This window comes from Engystomops pustulosus, chromosome 1, assembly GCF_040894005.1.
Source record: "Engystomops pustulosus chromosome 1, aEngPut4.maternal, whole genome shotgun sequence".
NCBI lineage: Eukaryota > Metazoa > Chordata > Amphibia > Anura > Leptodactylidae > Engystomops > Engystomops pustulosus.
Genome location: NC_092411.1, coordinates 224,760,836 through 224,781,366, shown reverse-complemented (window position 1 = coordinate 224,781,366; position 20,531 = coordinate 224,760,836). Strand labels below are relative to the sequence as shown.

Genomic DNA, 20,531 nt, shown 5'->3' with positions numbered 1-20,531 from the left:
GTAATTTTATGATCCTTCAAATAGTGAATGATGTATTGTGTATAAGAATTGAAAATGAAGATGTGTGGTACAAGGGGGCACTCAGAGTTGAACCAAGGACCTCTTGATCTGCAGTCAAATGCTCTACCACTGAGCTATACCCCCAATGTACGTCAAATAATTTTTGTCCAAAATCTTTTAAATTATAGACAAATGCACATTTTCATGTTCTCTTGTTTGAAAACATGGATTTGAGTTACATCAATTGAAAGATTATTTCTCAGACACAATATTCAAAAAAAAATCAAACTTACATGTTAGAGGACTGAGAATTGATGTAAACAAGTATAATGACTAATTTAAAAACACCTTCAATATTTCAAGTAACTGGACATGTCAAGCAATGTAATTTCGTAATTTTATGATCCTTCAAATAGTGAATGATGTATTGTGTATAAGACTTGAAAAAGAACATGTTTGGAACAAGGGGGCACTCGGAGTTGAACCAAGGACCTCTTGATCTGCAGTCAAATGCTCTACCACTGAGCTATACCCCCAATGTACGTCAAAGAGTTTTTGTCCAAAAAACTTTAAATTATAGACAAATGCACATTTTCATGTTCTCTTGTTTGAAAACATGGATTTGAGTTACATCAATTGAAAGATTATTTCTCAGACACAATATTCCAAAAAAATTCAAACTTACATGTTAGAGGACTGAGAATTGATGTAAACAAGTATAATAACTAATTTAAAAACACCTTCAATATTTCAAGTAACTTGGTTCGGAGTTGAACCAAGGACCTCTTGATCTGCAGTCAAATGCTCTACCACTGAGTTATACCCCCAATGTACGTCAAAGAATTTTTGTCCAAAATCTTTTAAATTATAGACAAATGCACATTTTCATGTTCTCTTGTTTGAAAACATGGATTTGAGTTACATCAATTGAAAGATTATTTCTCAGACACAATATTCAAAAAAAATTCAAACTTACATGTTAGAGGACTGAGAATTGATGTAAACAAGTATTATAACTAATTTAAAAACACCTTCAATATTTCAAGTAACTGGACATGTCAAGCAATGTAATTTCGTAATTTTATGATCCTTCAAATAGTGAATGATGTATTGTGTGTAAGACTTGAAAATGAAGATGTATGGTACAAGGGGGCACTCGGAGTTGAACCAAGGACCTCTTGATCTGCAGTCAAATGCTCTACCACTGAGCTATACCCCCAATGTACGTCAAATAATTTTTGTCCAAAATCTTTTAAATTATAGACAAATGCACATTTTCATGTTCTCTTGTTTGAAAACATGGATTTGAGTTACATCAATTGAAAGATTATTTCTCAGACACAATATTCAAAAAAAATTCAAACTTACATGTTAGAGGACTGAGAATTGATGTAAACAAGTATAATGACTAATTTAAAAACACCTTCAATATTTCAAGTAACTGGACATGTCAAGCAATGTAATTTTGTAATTTTATGATCCTTCAAATAGTGAATGATGTATTGTGTATAAGACTTGAAAAAGAACATGTTTGGAACAAAGGGGCACTCGGAGTTAAACCAAGGACCTCTTGATCTGCAGTCAAATGCTCTACCACTGAGCTATACCCCCAATGTACGTCAAAGAATTTTTGTCCAAAACACTTTAAATTATAGACAAATGCACATTTTCATGTTCTCTTGTTTGAAAACATGGATTTGAGTTACATCAATTGAAAGATTATTTCTCAGACACAATATTCCAAAAAAATTCAAACTTACATGTTAGAGGACTGAGAACTGATGTAAACAAGTATAATAACTAATTTAAAAACACCTTCAATATTTCAAGTAACTGGACATGTGAAGCAATGTAATTTCGTAATTTTATGATCCTTCAAATAGTGAATGATGTATTGTGTATAAGACTTGAAAAAGAACATGTTTGGAACAAGGGGGCACTCGGAGTTGAACCAAGTACCTCTTGATCTGCAGTCAAATGCTCTAACACTGAGCTTAACCCCCAATGTACGTCAAAGAATTTTTGTCCAAAAAACTTTAAATTATAGACAAATGCACATTTTCATGTTCTCTTGTTTGAAAACATGGATTTGAGTTACATCAATTGAAAGATTATTTCTCAGACACAATATTCAAAAAAAATTCTAACTTACATGTTAGAGGACTGAGAATTGATGTAAACAAGTATAATGACTAATTTAAAAACACCTTCAATATTTCAAGTAACTGGACATGTCAAGCAATGTAATTTCGTAATTTTATGATCCTTCAAATAGTGAATGATGTATTGTGTATAAGATTTGAAAAAGAACATGTTTGGAACAAGGGGGCACTCGGAGTTGAACCAAGGACCTCTTGATTTGCAGTCAAATGCTCTACCACTGAGCTATACCCCCAATGTACATTAAGGAGTTTTTGTCCAAAATCTTTTAAATTATAGACAAATGCACATTTTCATGTTCTCTTGTTTGAAAACATGGATTTGAGTTACATCAATTGAAAGATTATTACTCAGACACATTATTCCAAAAAAATTCAAACTTACATGTTAGAGGACTAATAATTGATGTAAACAAGTATAATAACTAAATTAAAAACACCTTCAATATTTCAAGTAACTGGACATGTCAAGCAATGTAATTTCGTAATTTTATGTTCCTTGAAATAGTGAATGATGTATTGTGTATAAGACTTGAAAAAGAACATGTTTGGAACAAGGGGGCACTCGGAGTTGAACCAAGGAACTCTTGATCTGCAGTCAAAAGCTCTTCCACTGAGCTATACCCCCAATGTACATTAAAGTATTTTTGTCCAAAATCTTTTAAATTATAGACAAATGCACATTTTCATGTTCTCTTGTTTGAAAACATGGATTTGAGTTACATCAATTGAAAGATTATTTCTCAGACACAATATTCAAAAAAATTTCAAACTTACATGTTACAGGACTGAGAATTGATGTAAACAAGTATAATAACTAATTTAAAAACACCTTCAATATTTCAAGTAACTGGACATGTCAAGCAATGTAATTTCGTAATTTTATGATCCTTCAAATAGTGAATGATGTATTGTGTATAAGACTTGAAAAAGAACATGTTTGGAACAAGGGGGCACTCGGAGTTGAACCAAGGACCTCTTGATCTGCAGTCAAATGCTCTACCACTGAGCTATACCCCCAATGTACGTCAAAGAATTTTTGTCCAAAAAACTTTAAATTATAGACAAATGCACATTTTCATGTTCTCTTGTTTGAAAACATGGATTTGAGTTACATCAATTGAAAGATTATTTCTCAGACACAATATTCAAAAAAAATTCAAACTTACATGTTAGAGGACTGAGAATTGATGTAAACAAGTATAATGACTAATTTAAAAACACCTTCAATATTTCAAGTAACTGGACATGTCAAGCAATGTAATTTTGTATTTTTATGATCCTTCAAATAGTGAATGATGTATTGTGTGTAAGACTTGAAAATCAAGATGTATGGTACAAGGGGGCACTCGGAGTTGAACCAAGGACCTCTTGATCGGCAGTCAAATGCTCTACCACTGAGCTGTACCCCCAACGTACGTCAAAGAATTTTTGTCCAAAAAACTTTAAATTATAGACAAATGCACATTTTCATGTTCTCTTGTTTGAAAACATGGATTTGAGTTACATCAATTGAAAGATTATTTCTCAGACACAATATTCAAAAAAAATTCAAACTTACATGTTAGAGGACTGAGAATTGATGTAAACAAGTATAATGACTAATTTAAAAACACCTTCAATATTTTAAGTAACTGGACATGTCAAGCAATGTAATTTCGTAATTTTATGATCCTTCAAATAGTGAATGATGTATTGTGTATAAGAATTGAAAATGAAGATGTATGGTACAAGGTGGCACTCGGAGTTGAACCAAGGACCTCTTGATCTGCAGTCAAATGCTCTACCACTGAGCTATACCCCCAATGTACGACAAAGAATTTTTGTCCAAAATCTTTTAAATTATGGACAAATGCACATTTTCATGTTCTCTTGTTTGAAAACATGGATTTGAGTTACATCAATTGAAAGATTATTTCTCAGACACAATATTCCAAAAAAATTCAAACTTACATGTTAGAGGACTGAGAATTGATGTAAACAAGTATTATAACTAATTTAAAAACAGCTTCAATTTTTCAAGTAACTGGACATGTCAAGCAATTTAATTTCATAATTTTATGATCCTTCAAATAGTGAATGATGTATTGTGTGTAAGACTTGAAAATGAAGATGTATGTTACAAGGGGGCACTCGGAGTTGAACCAAGGACCTCTTGATCTGCAGTCGAATGCTCTACCACTGAGCTATACCCCCAATGCACATTAAAGAATTTTTGTCCAAAATCTTTTAAATTATAGACAAATGCACATTTTCATGTTCTCTTGTTTGAAAACATGGATTTGAGTTACATCAATTGAAAGATTATTTCTCAGACACAATATTCCAAAAAAATTCAAACTTACATGTTACAGGACTGAGAATTGATGTAAACAAGTATTATAACTAATTTAAAAACACCTTCAATATTTCAAGTAACTGGACATGTCAAGCAATGTAATTTCGTAATTTTATGATCCTTCAAATAGTGAATGATGTATTGTTTGTAGGACTTGAAAATGAAGATGTATGGTACAAGGGGGCACTCGGAGTTGAACCAAGGACCTCTTGATCTGCAGTCAAATGCTCTAACACTGAGCTATACCCCCAATGTACATTAAAGAATTTTTGTCCAAAATCTTTTAAATTATAGACAAATGCACATTTTCATGTTCTCTTGTTTGAAAACATGGATTTGAGTTACATCAATTAAAAGATTATTTCTCAGACACAATATTCAAAAAAATTTCAAACTTACATGTTACAGGACTGAGAATTGATGTAAACAAGTATTATAACTAATTTAAAAACACCTTCAATATTTCAAGTAACTGGACATGTCAAGCAATGTAATTTCGTAATTTTATGATCCTTCAAATAGTGAATGATGTATTGTGTATAAGAATTGAAAATGAAGATGTATGGTACAAGGGGGCACTCGGAGTTGAACCAAGGACCTCTTGATCTGCAGTCAAATGCTCTACCACTAAGCTATACCCCCAACATACGTCAAAGAATTTTTGTCCAAAATCTTTTAAATTATAGACAAATGCACATTTTCATGTTCTCTTGTTTGAAAACATGGATTTGAGTTACATCAATTGAAAGATTATTTCTCAGACACAATATTCCAAAAAAATTCAAACTTACATGTAAGAGGACTAAGAATTGATGTAAACAAGTATAATAACTAAATTAAAAACACCTTCTATATTTCAAGTAACTGGACATGTCAAGCAATGTAATTTCGTAATTTTATGATCCTTCAAATAGTGAATGATATATTGTGTATAAGACTTGAAAAAGAACATGTTTGGAACAAGGGGGCACTCGGAGTTGAACCAAGGACCTCTTGATCTGCAGTCAAATGCTCTACCACTGAGCTATACCCCCAATGTACGTCAAAGAATTTTTGTCCAAAAAACTTTAAATTATAGACAAATGCACATTTTCATGTTCTCTTGTTTGAAAACATGGATTTGAGTTACATCAATTGAAAGATTATTTCTCAGACATAATATTCCAAAAAATTTCAAACTTACATGTTAGAGGACTGAGAATTGATGTAAACAAGTATAATAACTAATTTAAAAACACCTTCTATATTTCAAGTAACTGGACATGTCAAGCAATGTAATTTCGTAATTTTATGATCCTTCAAATAGTGAATGATGTATTGTGTGTAAGACTTGAAAATGAAGATGTATGGAACAAGGTGGCACTCGGAGTTGAACCAAGGACCTCTTGATCTGCAGTCAAATGCTCTACCACTGAGCTATACCCCCAACGTACGTCAAAGAATTTTTGTCCAAAAAACTTTAAATTATAGACAAATGCACATTTCCATGTTCTCTTGTTTGAAAACATGGATTTGAGTTACATCAATTGAAAGATTATTTCTCAGACACAATATTCCAAAAAAATTCAAACTTACATGTTAGAGGACTGAGAACTGATGTAAACAAGTATAATAACTAATTTAAAAACACCTTCAATATTTTAAGTAACTGGACATGTCAAGCAATGTAATTTCGTAATTTTATGATCCTTCAAATAGTGAATGATGTATTGTGTATAAGAATTGAAAATGAAGATGTATGGTACAAGGGGGCACTCGGAGTTGAACCAAGGACCTCTTGATCTGCAGTCAAATGCTCTACCACTGAGCTATACCCCCAATATACGTCAAATAATTTTTGTCCAAAATCTTTTAAATTATAGACAAATGCACATTTTCATGTTCTCTTGTTTGAAAACATGGATTTGAGTTACATCAATTGAAAGATTATTTCTCAGACACAATATTCCAAAAAAATTCAAACTTACATGTTAGAGGACTGAGAATTGATGAAAACAAGTATAATGACTAATTTAAAAACACCTTCAATATTTCAAGTAACTGGACATGTCAAGCAATGTAATTTCGTAATTTTATGATCCTTCAAATAGTGAATGATGTATTGTGTATAAGACTTGAAAAAGAACATGTTTGGAACAAGGGGGCACTCGGAGTTGAACCAAGGACCTCTTGATCTGCAGTCAAATGCTCTACCACTGAGCTATACCCCCAATGTACGTCAAAGAGTTTTTGTCCAAAAAACTTTAAATTATAGACAAATGCACATTTTCATGTTCTCTTGTTTGAAAACATGGATTTGAGTTACATCAATTGAAAGATTATTTCTCAGACACAATATTCCAAAAAAATTCAAACTTACATGTTAGAGGACTGAGAATTGATGTAAACAAGTATAATAACTAATTTAAAAACACCTTCAATATTTCAAGTAACTTGGTTCGGAGTTGAACCAAGGACCTCTTGATCTGCAGTCAAATGCTCTACCACTGAGTTATACCCCCAATGTACGTCAAAGAATTTTTGTCCAAAATCTTTTAAATTATAGACAAATGCACATTTTCATGTTCTCTTGTTTGAAAACATGGATTTGAGTTACATCAATTGAAAGATTATTTCTCAGACACAATATTCCAAAAAAATTCAAACTTACATGTTAGAGGACTGAGAACTGATGTAAACAAGTATAATAACTAATTTAAAAACACCTTCAATATTTCAAGTAACTGGACATGTCAAGCAATGTAATTTCGTAATTTTATGATCCTTCAAATAGTGAATGATGTATTGTGTGTAAGACTTGAAAATGAAGATGTATGGTACAAGTGGGCACTCGGAGTTGAACCAAGGACCTCTTGATCTGCAGTCAAATGCTCTACCACTGAGCTATACCCCCAATGTACGTCAAATAATTTTTGTCCAAAATCTTTTAAATTATAGACAAATGCACATTTTCATGTTCTCTTGTTTGAAAACATGGATTTGAGTTACATCAATTGAAAGATTATTTCTCAGACACAATATTCAAAAAAAATTCAAACTTACATGTTAGAGGACTGAGAATTGATGTAAACAAGTATAATGACTAATTTAAAAACACCTTCAATATTTCAAGTAACTGGACATGTCAAGCAATGTAATTTTGTAATTTTATGATCCTTCAAATAGTGAATGATGTATTGTGTATAAGACTTGAAAAAGAACATGTTTGGAACAAGGGGGCACTCGGAGTTAAACCAAGGACCTCTTGATCTGCAGTCAAATGCTCTACCACTGAGCTATACCCCCAATGTACGTCAAAGAGTTTTTGTCCAAAAAACTTTAAATTATAGACAAATGCACATTTTCATGTTCTCTTGTTTGAAAACATGGATTTGAGTTACATCAATTGAAAGATTATTTCTCAGACACAATATTCCAAAAAAATTCAAACTTACATGTTAGAGGACTGAGAACTGATGTAAACAAGTATAATAACTAATTTAAAAACACCTTCAATATTTCAAGTAACTGGACATGTGAAGCAATGTAATTTCGTAATTTTATGATCCTTCAAATAGTGAATGATGTATTGTGTATAAGACTTGAAAAAGAACATGTTTGGAACAAGGGGGCACTCGGAGTTGAACCAAGGACCTCTTGATCTGCAGTCAAATGCTCTACCACTGAGCTTAACCCCCAATGTACGTCAAAGAATTTTTGTCCAAAAAACTTTAAATTATAGACAAATGCACATTTTCATGTTCTCTTGTTTGAAAACATGGATTTGAGTTACATCAATTGAAAGGTTATTTCTCAGACACAATATTCAAAAAAAATTCTAACTTACATGTTAGAGGACTAAGAATTGATGTAAACAAGTATAATGACTAATTTAAAAACACCTTCAATATTTCAAGTAACTGGACATGTCAAGCAATGTAATTTCGTAATTTTATGATCCTTCAAATAGTGAATGATGTATTGTGTATAAGATTTGAAAAAGAACATGTTTGGAACAAGGGGGCACTCGGAGTTGAACCAAGGACCTCTTGATTTGCAGTCAAATGCTCTACCACTGAGCTATACCCCCAATGTACATTAAAGAATTTTTGTCCAAAATCTTTTAAATTATAGACAAATGCACATTTTCATGTTCTCTTGTTTGAAAACATGGATTTGAGTTACATCAATTGAAAGATTATTACTCTGACACATTATTCCAAAAAAATTCAAACTTACATGTTAGAGGACTAATAATTGATGTAAACAAGTATAATAACTAAATTAAAAACACCTTCAATATTTCAAGTAACTGGACATGTCAAGCAATGTAATTTCGCAATTTTATGATCCTTCAAATAGTGAATGATGTATTGTGTGTAAGACTTGAAAATGAAGATGTATGGTACAAGGGGGCACTCGGAGTTGAACCAAGGACCTCTTGATCTGCAGTCAAATGCTCTACCACTGAGCTATACCCCCAATGTACATTAAAGAATTTTTGTCCAAAATCTTTTAAATTATAGACAAATGCACATTTTCATGTTCTCTTGTTTGAAAACATGGATTTGAGTTACATCAATTGAAAGATTATTTCTCAGACACAATATTCCAAAAAAATTCAAACTTACATGTTAGAGGACTGAGAATTGATGTAAACAAGTATAATGACTAATTTAAAAACACCTTCAATATTTCAAGTAACTGGACATGTCAAGCAATGTAATTTCGTAATTTTATGATCCTTCAAATAGTGAATGATGTATTGTGTATAAGACTTGAAAAAGAACATGTTTGGAACAAGGGGGCACTCGGAGTTGAACCAAGGACCTCTTGATCTGCAGTCAAATGCTCTACCACTGAGCTATACCCCCAATGTACGTCAAAGAGTTTTTGTCCAAAAAACTTTAAATTATAGACAAATGCACATTTTCATGTTCTCTTGTTTGAAAACATGGATTTGAGTTACATCAATTGAAAGATTATTTCTCAGACACAATATTCCAAAAAAATTCAAACTTACATGTTAGAGGACTGAGAATTGATGTAAACAAGTATAATAACTAATTTAAAAACACCTTCAATATTTCAAGTAACTTGGTTCGGAGTTGAACCAAGGACCTCTTGATCTGCAGTCAAATGCTCTACCACTGAGTTATACCCCCAATGTACGTCAAAGAATTTTTGTCCAAAATCTTTTAAATTATAGACAAATGCACATTTTCATGTTCTCTTGTTTGAAAACATGGATTTGAGTTACATCAATTGAAAGATTATTTCTCAGACACAATATTCCAAAAAAATTCAAACTTACATGTTAGAGGACTGAGAACTGATGTAAACAAGTATAATAACTAATTTAAAAACACCTTCAATATTTCAAGTAACTGGACATGTCAAGCAATGTAATTTCGTAATTTTATGATCCTTCAAATAGTGAATGATGTATTGTGTGTAAGACTTGAAAATGAAGATGTATGGTACAAGGGGGCACTCGGAGTTGAACCAAGGACCTCTTGATCTGCAGTCAAATGCTCTACCACTGAGCTATACCCCCAATGTACGTCAAATAATTTTTGTCCAAAATCTTTTAAATTATAGACAAATGCACATTTTCATGTTCTCTTGTTTGAAAACATGGATTTGAGTTACATCAATTGAAAGATTATTTCTCAGACACAATATTCAAAAAAAATTCAAACTTACATGTTAGAGGACTGAGAATTGATGTAAACAAGTATAATGACTAATTTAAAAACACCTTCAATATTTCAAGTAACTGGACATGTCAAGCAATGTAATTTTGTAATTTTATGATCCTTCAAATAGTGAATGATGTATTGTGTATAAGACTTGAAAAAGAACATGTTTGGAACAAGGGGGCACTTGGAGTTAAACCAAGGACCTCTTGATCTGCAGTCAAATGCTCTACCACTGAGCTATACCCCCAATGTACGTCAAAGAATTTTTGTCCAAAAAACTTTAAATTATAGACAAATGCACATTTTCATGTTCTCTTGTTTGAAAACATGGATTTGAGTTACATCAATTGAAAGATTATTTCTCAGACACAATATTCCAAAAAAATTCAAACTTACATGTTAGAGGACTGAGAACTGATGTAAACAAGTATAATAACTAATTTAAAAACACCTTCAATATTTCAAGTAACTGGACATGTGAAGCAATGTAATTTCGTAATTTTATGATCCTTCAAATAGTGAATGATGTATTGTGTATAAGACTTGAAAAAGAACATGTTTGGAACAAGGGGGCACTCGGAGTTGAACCAAGGACCTCTTGATCTGCAGTCAAATGCTCTACCACTGAGCTTAACCCCCAATGTACGTCAAAGAATTTTTGTCCAAAAAACTTTAAATTATAGACAAATGCACATTTTCATGTTCTCTTGTTTGAAAACATGGATTTGAGTTACATCAATTGAAAGGTTATTTCTCAGACACAATATTCAAAAAAAATTCTAACTTACATGTTAGAGGACTGAGAATTGATGTAAACAAGTATAATGACTAATTTAAAAACACCTTCAATATTTCAAGTAACTGGACATGTCAAGCAATGTAATTTCGTAATTTTATGATCCTTCAAATAGTGAATGATGTATTGTGTATAAGATTTGAAAAAGAACATGTTTGGAACAAGGGGGCACTCGGAGTTGAACCAAGGACCTCTTGATTTGCAGTCAAATGCTCTACCACTGAGCTATACCCCCAATGTACATTAAAGAATTTTTGTCCAAAATCTTTTAAATTATAGACAAATGCACATTTTCATGTTCTCTTGTTTGAAAACATGGATTTGAGTTACATCAATTGAAAGATTATTACTCAGACACATTATTCCAAAAAAATTCAAACTTACATGTTAGAGGACTAATAATTGATGTAAACAAGTATAATAACTAAATTAAAAACACCTTCAATATTTCAAGTAACTGGACATGTCAAGCAATGTAATTTCGTAATTTTATGATCCTTCAAATAGTGAATGATGTATTGTGTGTAAGACTTGAAAATGAAGATGTATGGTACAAGGGGGCACTCGGAGTTGAACCAAGGACCTCTTGATCTGCAATCAAATGCTCTACCACTAAGCTATACCCCCAATGTACATTAAAGAATTTTTGTCCAAAATCTTTTAAATTATAGACAAATGCACATTTTCATGTTCTCTTGTTTGAAAACATGGATTTGAGTTACATCAATTGAAAGATTATTTCTCAGACACAATATTCAAAAAAAATTCAAACTTACATGTTAGAGGACTGAGAATTGATGTAAACAAGTATAATGACTAATTTAAAAACACCTTCAATATTTCAAGTAACTGGACATGTCAAGCAATGTAATTTCGTAATTTTATGATCCTTCAAATAGTGAATGATGTATTGTGTATAAGACTTGAAAAAGAACATGTTTGGAACAAGGGGGCACTCGGAGTTGAACCAAGGACCTCTTGATCTGCAGTCAAATGCTCTACCACTGAGCTATACCCCCAATGTACGTCAAAGAGTTTTTGTCCAAAAAACTTTAAATTATAGACAAATGCACATTTTCATGTTCTCTTGTTTGAAAACATGGATTTGAGTTACATCAATTGAAAGATTATTTCTCAGACACAATATTCCAAAAAAATTCAAACTTACATGTTAGAGGACTGAGAATTGATGTAAACAAGTATAATAACTAATTTAAAAACACCTTCAATATTTCAAGTAACTTGGTTCGGAGTTGAACCAAGGACCTCTTGATCTGCAGTCAAATGCTCTACCACTGAGCTATACCCCCAATGTACATTAAAGAATTTTTGTCCAAAATCTTTTAAATTATAGACAAATGCACATTTTCATGTTCTCTTGTTTGAAAACATGGATTTGAGTTACATCAATTGAAAGATTATTACTCAGACACATTATTCCAAAAAAATTCAAACTTACATGTTAGAGGACTAATAATTGATGTAAACAAGTATAATAACTAAATTAAAAACACCTTCAATATTTCAAGTAACTGGACATGTCAAGCAATGTAATTTCGTAATTTTATGATCCTTCAAATAGTGAATGATGTATTGTGTGTAAGACTTGAAAATGAAGATGTATGGTACAAGGAGGCACTCGGAGTTGAACCAAGGACCTCTTGATCTGCAGTCAAATGCTCTACCACTGAGCTAAACCCCCAATGTACATTAAAGAATTTTTGTCCAAAATCTTTTAAATTATAGACAAATGCACATTTTCATGTTCTCTTGTTTGAAAACATGGATTTGAGTTACATCAATTGAAAGATTATTTCTCAGACACAATATTCAAAAAAAATTCAAACTTACATGTTAGAGGACTGAGAATTGATGTAAACAAGTATTATAACTAATTTAAAAACACCTTCAATATTTCAAGTAACTGGACATTTCAAGCAATGTAATTTCGTAATTTTATGATCCTTCAAATAGTGAATGATGTATTGTGTATAAGACTTGAAAAAGAACATGTTTGGAACAAGGGGGCACTCGGAGTTGAACCAAGGAACTCTTGATCTGCAGTCAAATGCTCTACCACTGAGCTATACCCCCAATGTACATTAAAGAATTTTTGTCCAAAATCTTTTAAATTATAGACAAATGCACATTTTCATGTTCTCTTGTTTGAAAACATGGATTTGAGTTACATCAATTGAAAGATTATTTCTCAGACACAATATTCAAAAAAATTTCAAACTTACATGTTACAGGACTGAGAATTGATGTAAACAAGTATAATAACTAATTTAAAAACACCTTCAATATTTCAAGTAACTGGACATGTCAAGCAATGTAATTTCGTAATTTTATGATCCTTCAAATAGTGAATGATGTATTGTGTGTAAGACTTGAAAATGAAGATGTATGGTACAAGGGGGCACTCGGAGTTGAACCAAGGACCTCTTGATCTGCAGTCAAATGCTCTACCACTGAGCTATACCCCCAATGTACGACAAAGAAATTTTGTCCAAAATCTTTTAAATTATGGACAAATGCACATTTTCATGTTCTCTTGTTTGAAAACATGGATTTGAGTTACATCAATTGAAAGATTATTTCTCAGACACAATATTCCAAAAAAATTCAAACTTACATGTTAGAGGACTGAGAATTGATGTAAACAAGTATTATAACTAATTTAAAAACAGCTTCAATTTTTCAAGTAACTGGACATGTCAAGCAATTTAATTTCATAATTTTATGATCCTTCAAATAGTGAATGATGTATTGTGTGTAAGACTTGAAAATGAAGATGTATGTTACAAGGGGGCACTCGGAGTTGAACCAAGGACCTCTTGATCTGCAGTCGAATGCTCTACCACTGAGCTATACCCCCAATGCACATTAAAGAATTTTTGTCCAAAATCTTTTAAATTATAGACAAATGCACATTTTCATGTTCTCTTGTTTGAAAACATGGATTTGAGTTACATCAATTGAAAGATTATTTCTCAGACACAATATTCCAAAAAAATTCAAACTTACATGTTACAGGACTGAGAATTGATGTAAACAAGTATTATAACTAATTTAAAAACACCTTCAATATTTCAAGTAACTGGACATGTCAAGCAATGTAATTTTGTAATTTTATGATCCTTCAAATAGTGAATGATGTATTGTTTGTAGGACTTGAAAATGAAGATGTATGGTACAAGGGGGCACTCGGAGTTGAACCAAGGACCTCTTGATCTGCAGTCAAATGCTCTACCACTGAGCTATACCCCCAATGTACATTAAAGAATTTTTGTCCAAAATCTTTTAAATTATAGACAAATGCACATTTTCATGTTCTCTTGTTTGAAAACATGGATTTGAGTTACATCAATTAAAAGATTATTTCTCAGACACAATATTCAAAAAAATTTCAAACTTACATGTTACAGGACTGAGAATTGATGTAAACAAGTATAATAACTAATTTAAAAACACCTTCAATATTTCAAGTAACTGGACATGTCAAGCAATGTAATTTCGTAATTTTATGATCCTTCAAATAGTGAATGATGTATTGTGTATAAGAATTGAAAATGAAGATGTATGGTACAAGGGGGCACTCGGAGTTGAACCAAGGACCTCTTGATCTGCAGTCAAATGCTCTACCACTAAGCTATACCCCCAACGTACGTCAAAGAATTTTTGTCCAAAATCTTTTAAATTATAGACAAATGCACATTTTCATGTTCTCTTGTTTGAAAACATGGATTTGAGTTACATCAATTGAAAGATTATTTCTCAGACACAATATTCCAAAAAAATTCAAACTTACATGTAAGAGGACTAAGAATTGATGTAAACAAGTATAATAACTAAATTAAAAACACCTTCTATATTTCAAGTAACTGGACATGTCAAGCAATGTAATTTCGTAATTTTATGATCCTTCAAATAGTGAATGATATATTGTGTATAAGACTTGAAAAAGAACATGTTTGGAACAAGGGGGCACTCGGAGTTGAACCAAGGACCTCTTGATCTGCAGTCAAATGCTCTACCACTGAGCTATACCCCCAATGTACGTCAAAGTATTTTTGTCCAAAAATCTTTAAATTATAGACAAATGCACATTTTCATGTTCTCTTGTTTGAAAACATGGATTTGAGTTACATCAATTGAAAGATTATTTCTCAGACATAATATTCCAAAAAAATTCAAACTTACATGTTAGAGGACTGAGAATTGATGTAAACAAGTATAATAACTAATTTAAAAACACCTTCTATATTTCAAGTAACTGGACATGTCAAGCAATGTAATTTCGTAATTTTATGATCCTTCAAATAGTGAATGATGTATTGTGAGTAAGACTTGAAAATGAAAACGTATGGTACAAGCGGGCACTCGGAATTGAACCAAGGACCTCTTGATCTGCAGTCAAATGCTCTACCACTGAGCTATACCCCCAGTGTACATTAAAGAATTTTTGTCCAAAATCTTTTAAATTATAGACAAATGCACATTTTCATGTTCTCTTGTTTGAAAACATGGATTTGAGTTACATCAATTGAAAGATTATTTCTCAGACACAATATTCAAAAAAAATTCAAACTTACATGTTAGAGGACTGAGAATTGATGTAAACAAGTATTATAATTAATTTAAAAACACCTTCAATATTTCAAGAAACTGGACATGTCAAGCAATGTAATTTCGTAATTTTATGATCCTTCAAATAGTGAATGATGTATTGTGTATAAGACTTGAAAAAGAACATGTTTGGAACAAGGGGGCACTCGGAGTTAAACCAAGGACCTCTTGATCTGCAGTCAAATGCTCTACCACTGAGCTATACCCCCAATGTACATTAAGGAGATTTTGTCCAAAATCTTTTAAATTATAGACAAATGCACATTTTCATGTTCTCTTGTTTGAAAACATGGATTTGAGTTATATCAATTGAAAGATTATTACTCAGACACATTATTCCAAAAAAATTCAAACTTACATGTTAGAGGACTAATAATTGATGTAAACAAGTATAATAACTAAATTAAAAACACCTTCAATATTTCAAGTAACTGGACATGTCAAGCAATGTAATTTCGTAATTTTATGTTCCTTGAAATAGTGAATGATGTATTGTGTATAAGACTTGAAAAAGAACATGTTTGGAACAAGGGGGCACTCGGAGTTGAACCAAGGAACTCTTGATCTGCAGTCAAATGCTCTTCCACTGAGCTATACCCCCAATGTACATTAAAGAATTTTTGTCCAAAATCTTTTAAATTATAGACAAATGCACATTTTTAGAGATGAGCGAACATGCTCGTCCGAGCTTGATGCTCGGTCGAGCATTAGGGTACTCGAAACTGCTCGTTGCTCGGACGAATACTTCGCCCGCTCGAGAAAATGGCAGCTCCCGCCGTTTTGCTTTTTGGCGGCCAGAAACAGAGCCAATCACAAGCCAGGAGACTCTGCACTCCACCCAGCATGACGTGGTACCCTTACACGTCGATAGCAGTGGTTGGCTGGCCAGATCAGGTGACCCTGGGATAGACTAGCCGCTGCCCGCGCTGCTCGGATCATTCTGTGTCTGGATGCCGCTAGGGAGAGAGCTGCTGCTGGTCAGGGAAAGCGTTAGGGTGTTCTATTAGCTTACTGTTAGGCAGGAGTGATTCTCAAAGAACCCAACAGCCCTTCTTAGGGCTACAATAACGTTCTACTTTTTTTATTTTAATTTGCATCTAGTACCATTTTGTGAGGAATTAGCAGGGGGACTTGCTACCGTTGTGTTTAGCTCTTAGTGGCACACATATCCATAGCAAAGACCGAAGTGGGAAAATTTAGTAGGGGTTGGATTTCAATTAGGCACTAACTCAGTGTCATCTCATCTGACAGTAGTGTGCTTTGATACTTGGCTAGAAAATAGCCATAGGAGAATACAAAGAGCTTACTTACGCATACAGTAGCGTTCTATATATTTGATTTCTGGTTGATCTGCTGGTGGCTGTACTTTCTGCAGTGCATGTACTAGCCAATTCTGAGCAATTTGTAGTGAGACTTGCGACCGCTGTGTTCTGCGCTTAGTGACGCACATATCCATAGCAAAGACCGAAGTGGGAAAATTTAGTAGGGGTTGGATTTCAATTAGGCACTAACTCAGTGTCATCTCATCTGACAGTAGTGTGCTTTGATACTTGGCTAGAAAATAGCCATAGGAGAATACAAAGAGCTTACTTATGCATACAGTAGCGTTCTATATATTTGATTTCTGGTTGATCTGCTGGTGGCTGTACTTTCTGCAGTGCATGTACTAGCCAATTCTGAGCAATTTGTAGTGAGACTTGCGACCGCTGTGTTCTGCGCTTAGTGACGCACATATCCATAGCAAAGACCGAAGTGGGAAAATTTAGTAGGGGTTGGATTTCAATTAGGCACTAACTCAGTGTCATCTCATCTGACAGTAGTGTGCTTTGATACTTGGCTAGAAAATAGCCATAGGAGAATACAAAGAGCTTACTTACGCATACAGTAGCGTTCTATATATTTGATTTCTGGTTGATCTGCTGGTGGCTGTACTTTCTGCAGTGCATGTACTAGCCAATTCTGAGCAATTTGTAGTGAGACTTGCGACCGCTGTGTTCTGCGCTTAGTGACGCACATATCCATAGCAAAGACCGAAGTGGGAAAATTTAGTAGGGGTTGGATTTCAATTAGGCACTAACTCAGTGTCATCTCATCTGACAGTAGTGTGCTTTGATACTTGGCTAGAAAATAGCCATAGGAGAATACAAAGAGCTTACTTACGCATACAGTAGCGTTCTATATATTTGATTTCTGGTTGATCTGCTGGTGGCTGTACTTTCTGCAGTGCATGTACTAGCCAATTCTGAGCAATTTGTAGTGAGACTTGCGACCGCTGTGTTCTGCGCTTAGTGACGCACATATCCATAGCAAAGACCGAAGTGGGAAAATTTAGTAGGGGTTGGATTTCAATTAGGCACTAACTCAGTGTCATCTCATCTGGCATAGTAGTGTGCTTTGATACTTGGCTAGAAAATAGCCATAGCAATAGGATAGCATTGTTTGGTTTTAAAAACTCAAAAAAAAACAAAAAACACAAAAAAAAAAAAACACAAAAAAAAACAAAAAAAAGTAAAAAAAAAAATAAAGTTATAACTCTCATTTTAAAAATGTTTAACTCGAGGGCTAGGGGTAGAGGACGAGGGCGGGGACGTGGGCGTTCAACTACTGCAGGGGTCAGAGGCCGTGGTCCTGGGCGGGGTGAGACACCACCTGCTGATGAGGGAGCAGGGGAACGCCGCAGAGCTACACTCCCTAGGTTCATGTCTGAAGTTACTGGGACTCGTGGTAGAGCACTGTTGAGGCCAGAACAGTGCGAACAGGTGATGTCGTGGATTGCTGACAATGCTTCGAGCAATTTGTCCACCACCAGTCAGTCTTCCACGCAGTCCACCCATGTCACCAAAATCGCCACTCCTCCAGCTCCTGCACCTCAGCCTCCTCCCCCCCAGTCTGCCCCCTCCCAGGAAAATTTGGCATTTGAACCGGCATACTCTGAGGAACTGTTTTCTGGACCCTTCCCACAGTCACAAACCACTTGTCCGGTTGCTGCTGAGCAATTTTCCGATGCCCAGGTTTTCCAACAGTCACAGTCTGTGGGTGATGATGACCTTCTTGACGTAGTGGAAGTGTGTAAAGAGGTGTCCGACGATGAGGAGACACGGTTGTCAGACAGTGGGGAAGTTGTTGTCAGGGCAGGAAGTCCGAGGGGGGAGCAGACTGAGGGAGCGGAGGATGATGAGGTGACAGACCCAAGCTGGGTTGAGAGGCCGGGTGAACACAGTGCTTCTGAGACGGAGGAGAGTCCTCGACCAGAACAGGTTGGAAGAGGCAGTGGTGGGGCCAGACGGAGAGGCAGGGCCAGAGCTGGTGCATCAGCGCCAAATGTGTCAACTAGTGAAGCTCCCGTGGCGAGGGCTCCTGCGGCGAGGGCTAGATCTTCAGAAGTCTGGAGGTTCTTTAAGGAAACACCGGATGACCGACGGACTGTGGTGTGCAACATTTGCCAAACCAGGCTCAGCAGGGGTTCCACCACTACTAGCTTAACTACCACCAGTATGCGCAGGCATATGAATGCTAAACACCCCACTCAGTGGCAACAAGCCCGTTCACCTCCGGCCGTGCACACCACTGCTCCTTCCCCTGTGTCAGCTGCTAGTCAGCCCCCTGCCCAGGACCCTGCCACAAAAACCCCATCGTCGCCTCCACGATCCTCCACAGCATCCACCAGCGTTCAGCTCTCCATACCCCAGACGCTGGAGCGGAAACGCAAATATAGTGCAACCCACCAGCACGCCCAAGCCCTTAATGTGCACATCTCCAGATTGCTTAGCCTGGAGATGCTGCCCTTTAGGCTAGTAGAGACCGAGGCCTTTCGCAACCTCATGGCGGCGGCCGCCCCTCGGTATTCGGTCCCCAGCCGCCACTACTTTTCCCGATGTGCCGTCCCAGCCCTGCACCAGCACGTGTCAGACAACATCATCCGTGCCCTGACCAACGCCGTTTCTGACAAGGTCCACCTGACCACGGACACGTGGACGAGTGCTGCCGGGCAGGGCCACTATATATCGCTGACGGCACATTGGGTTAACTTGGTGGAGGCTGGGACCGAGTCTGACACTGGGGCTGCTCATATACTGCCGACGCCGAGGATTGCGGGGCCTACCTCGGTCCAGGTGTTTCAGGCCTACTATGCCTCCTCCTCCTCCCACCCCTCCTCCACCTCCTCCTCCGAACTACCATCCGTGGGCACGGCGCCATCAGTCGGTAGCTCTAGGCACAGCAGCAGTGCCGTCGCTAAGCGACAGCAGGCGGTGCTCAAACTGCTGAGCCTAGGCGACAAAAGGCACACCGCCCAAGAGCTATTACAGGGCATCACGGCGCAGACTGATCTGTGGCTGGCACCGCTGAACCTCAAGCCGGGAATGGTTGTGTGTGACAACGGCCGTAACCTGGTGGCGGCTCTGCAACTCGGCAGACTGACACATGTGCCATGCCTGGCCCATGTGTTAAATCTGATAGTTCAGCGTTTCCTCAAGACATACCCCAATCTGTCTGATTTGCTCACGAAGGTGCGCCGCATCTGTGCGCATTTCAGGAAGTCCAGCCCAGATGCTGCCACTCTCAGGGCAGCGCAGCGCCGCCTCCAACTGCCCGCTCACCGACTGTTGTGCGACGTGCCCACGAGGTGGAATTCAACACTGACCATGTTATCCAGAGTTTACCAGCAGCGCAGAGCGATTGTAGACTGCCAGATGTCAACTTCCACCAGAACTGGTAGTCAGGTCAGTCAGCTTCCTCAAGTCTACAATGAGGAGTGGACGTGGATGTCTGATATCTGTCAGGTGCTGAGTAACTTTGAGGAGTCAACACAGATGGTCAGTGGCGATGCCGCCATCATCAGCCTCACCATCCCGCTGCTTGGCCTGTTGAAAAACTCTCTGGTCAGCATGAAGTCGGAAGCTTTGCGCTCGTCACAAGAGACAGGGGAA

The 20,531-nt window shown here is 35.8% G+C and overlaps 17 non-coding genes across 17 annotated transcripts; all 17 read right to left on the bottom strand.

Annotated features, from left to right (window-relative positions):
• Window positions 1-464: 464 nt before the first annotated feature.
• On the bottom strand, window positions 465-536 carry TRNAC-GCA (transfer RNA cysteine (anticodon GCA)). Its single transcript has one exon. It is a non-coding gene; the product is annotated as a tRNA-Cys (tRNA).
• A 611-nt stretch (window positions 537-1,147) lies between these two features.
• Window positions 1,148-1,219, bottom strand: TRNAC-GCA (transfer RNA cysteine (anticodon GCA)). Its single transcript has one exon. It is a non-coding gene; the product is annotated as a tRNA-Cys (tRNA).
• Window positions 1,220-2,323: 1,104 nt separating this feature from the next.
• TRNAC-GCA (transfer RNA cysteine (anticodon GCA)) lies at window positions 2,324-2,395 on the bottom strand. Its single transcript has one exon. It is a non-coding gene; the product is annotated as a tRNA-Cys (tRNA).
• Window positions 2,396-3,107: 712 nt separating this feature from the next.
• On the bottom strand, window positions 3,108-3,179 carry TRNAC-GCA (transfer RNA cysteine (anticodon GCA)). The gene has a single exon. It is a non-coding gene; the product is annotated as a tRNA-Cys (tRNA).
• Window positions 3,180-3,499: 320 nt separating this feature from the next.
• TRNAG-GCC (transfer RNA glycine (anticodon GCC)) lies at window positions 3,500-3,571 on the bottom strand. Its single transcript has one exon. It is a non-coding gene; the product is annotated as a tRNA-Gly (tRNA).
• A 1,888-nt stretch (window positions 3,572-5,459) lies between these two features.
• On the bottom strand, window positions 5,460-5,531 carry TRNAC-GCA (transfer RNA cysteine (anticodon GCA)). The gene has a single exon. It is a non-coding gene; the product is annotated as a tRNA-Cys (tRNA).
• Window positions 5,532-6,243: 712 nt separating this feature from the next.
• TRNAC-GCA (transfer RNA cysteine (anticodon GCA)) lies at window positions 6,244-6,315 on the bottom strand. Its single transcript has one exon. It is a non-coding gene; the product is annotated as a tRNA-Cys (tRNA).
• Window positions 6,316-6,635: 320 nt separating this feature from the next.
• On the bottom strand, window positions 6,636-6,707 carry TRNAC-GCA (transfer RNA cysteine (anticodon GCA)). The gene has a single exon. It is a non-coding gene; the product is annotated as a tRNA-Cys (tRNA).
• Window positions 6,708-8,494: 1,787 nt separating this feature from the next.
• Window positions 8,495-8,566, bottom strand: TRNAC-GCA (transfer RNA cysteine (anticodon GCA)). Its single transcript has one exon. It is a non-coding gene; the product is annotated as a tRNA-Cys (tRNA).
• Window positions 8,567-8,886: 320 nt separating this feature from the next.
• TRNAC-GCA (transfer RNA cysteine (anticodon GCA)) lies at window positions 8,887-8,958 on the bottom strand. The gene has a single exon. It is a non-coding gene; the product is annotated as a tRNA-Cys (tRNA).
• Window positions 8,959-9,278: 320 nt separating this feature from the next.
• TRNAC-GCA (transfer RNA cysteine (anticodon GCA)) lies at window positions 9,279-9,350 on the bottom strand. The gene has a single exon. It is a non-coding gene; the product is annotated as a tRNA-Cys (tRNA).
• Window positions 9,351-9,961: 611 nt separating this feature from the next.
• TRNAC-GCA (transfer RNA cysteine (anticodon GCA)) lies at window positions 9,962-10,033 on the bottom strand. Its single transcript has one exon. It is a non-coding gene; the product is annotated as a tRNA-Cys (tRNA).
• A 1,104-nt stretch (window positions 10,034-11,137) lies between these two features.
• TRNAC-GCA (transfer RNA cysteine (anticodon GCA)) lies at window positions 11,138-11,209 on the bottom strand. The gene has a single exon. It is a non-coding gene; the product is annotated as a tRNA-Cys (tRNA).
• Window positions 11,210-11,921: 712 nt separating this feature from the next.
• Window positions 11,922-11,993, bottom strand: TRNAC-GCA (transfer RNA cysteine (anticodon GCA)). The gene has a single exon. It is a non-coding gene; the product is annotated as a tRNA-Cys (tRNA).
• Window positions 11,994-13,388: 1,395 nt separating this feature from the next.
• On the bottom strand, window positions 13,389-13,460 carry TRNAC-GCA (transfer RNA cysteine (anticodon GCA)). Its single transcript has one exon. It is a non-coding gene; the product is annotated as a tRNA-Cys (tRNA).
• A 712-nt stretch (window positions 13,461-14,172) lies between these two features.
• On the bottom strand, window positions 14,173-14,244 carry TRNAC-GCA (transfer RNA cysteine (anticodon GCA)). Its single transcript has one exon. It is a non-coding gene; the product is annotated as a tRNA-Cys (tRNA).
• Window positions 14,245-14,956: 712 nt separating this feature from the next.
• On the bottom strand, window positions 14,957-15,028 carry TRNAC-GCA (transfer RNA cysteine (anticodon GCA)). The gene has a single exon. It is a non-coding gene; the product is annotated as a tRNA-Cys (tRNA).
• Window positions 15,029-20,531: the final 5,503 nt, after the last annotated feature.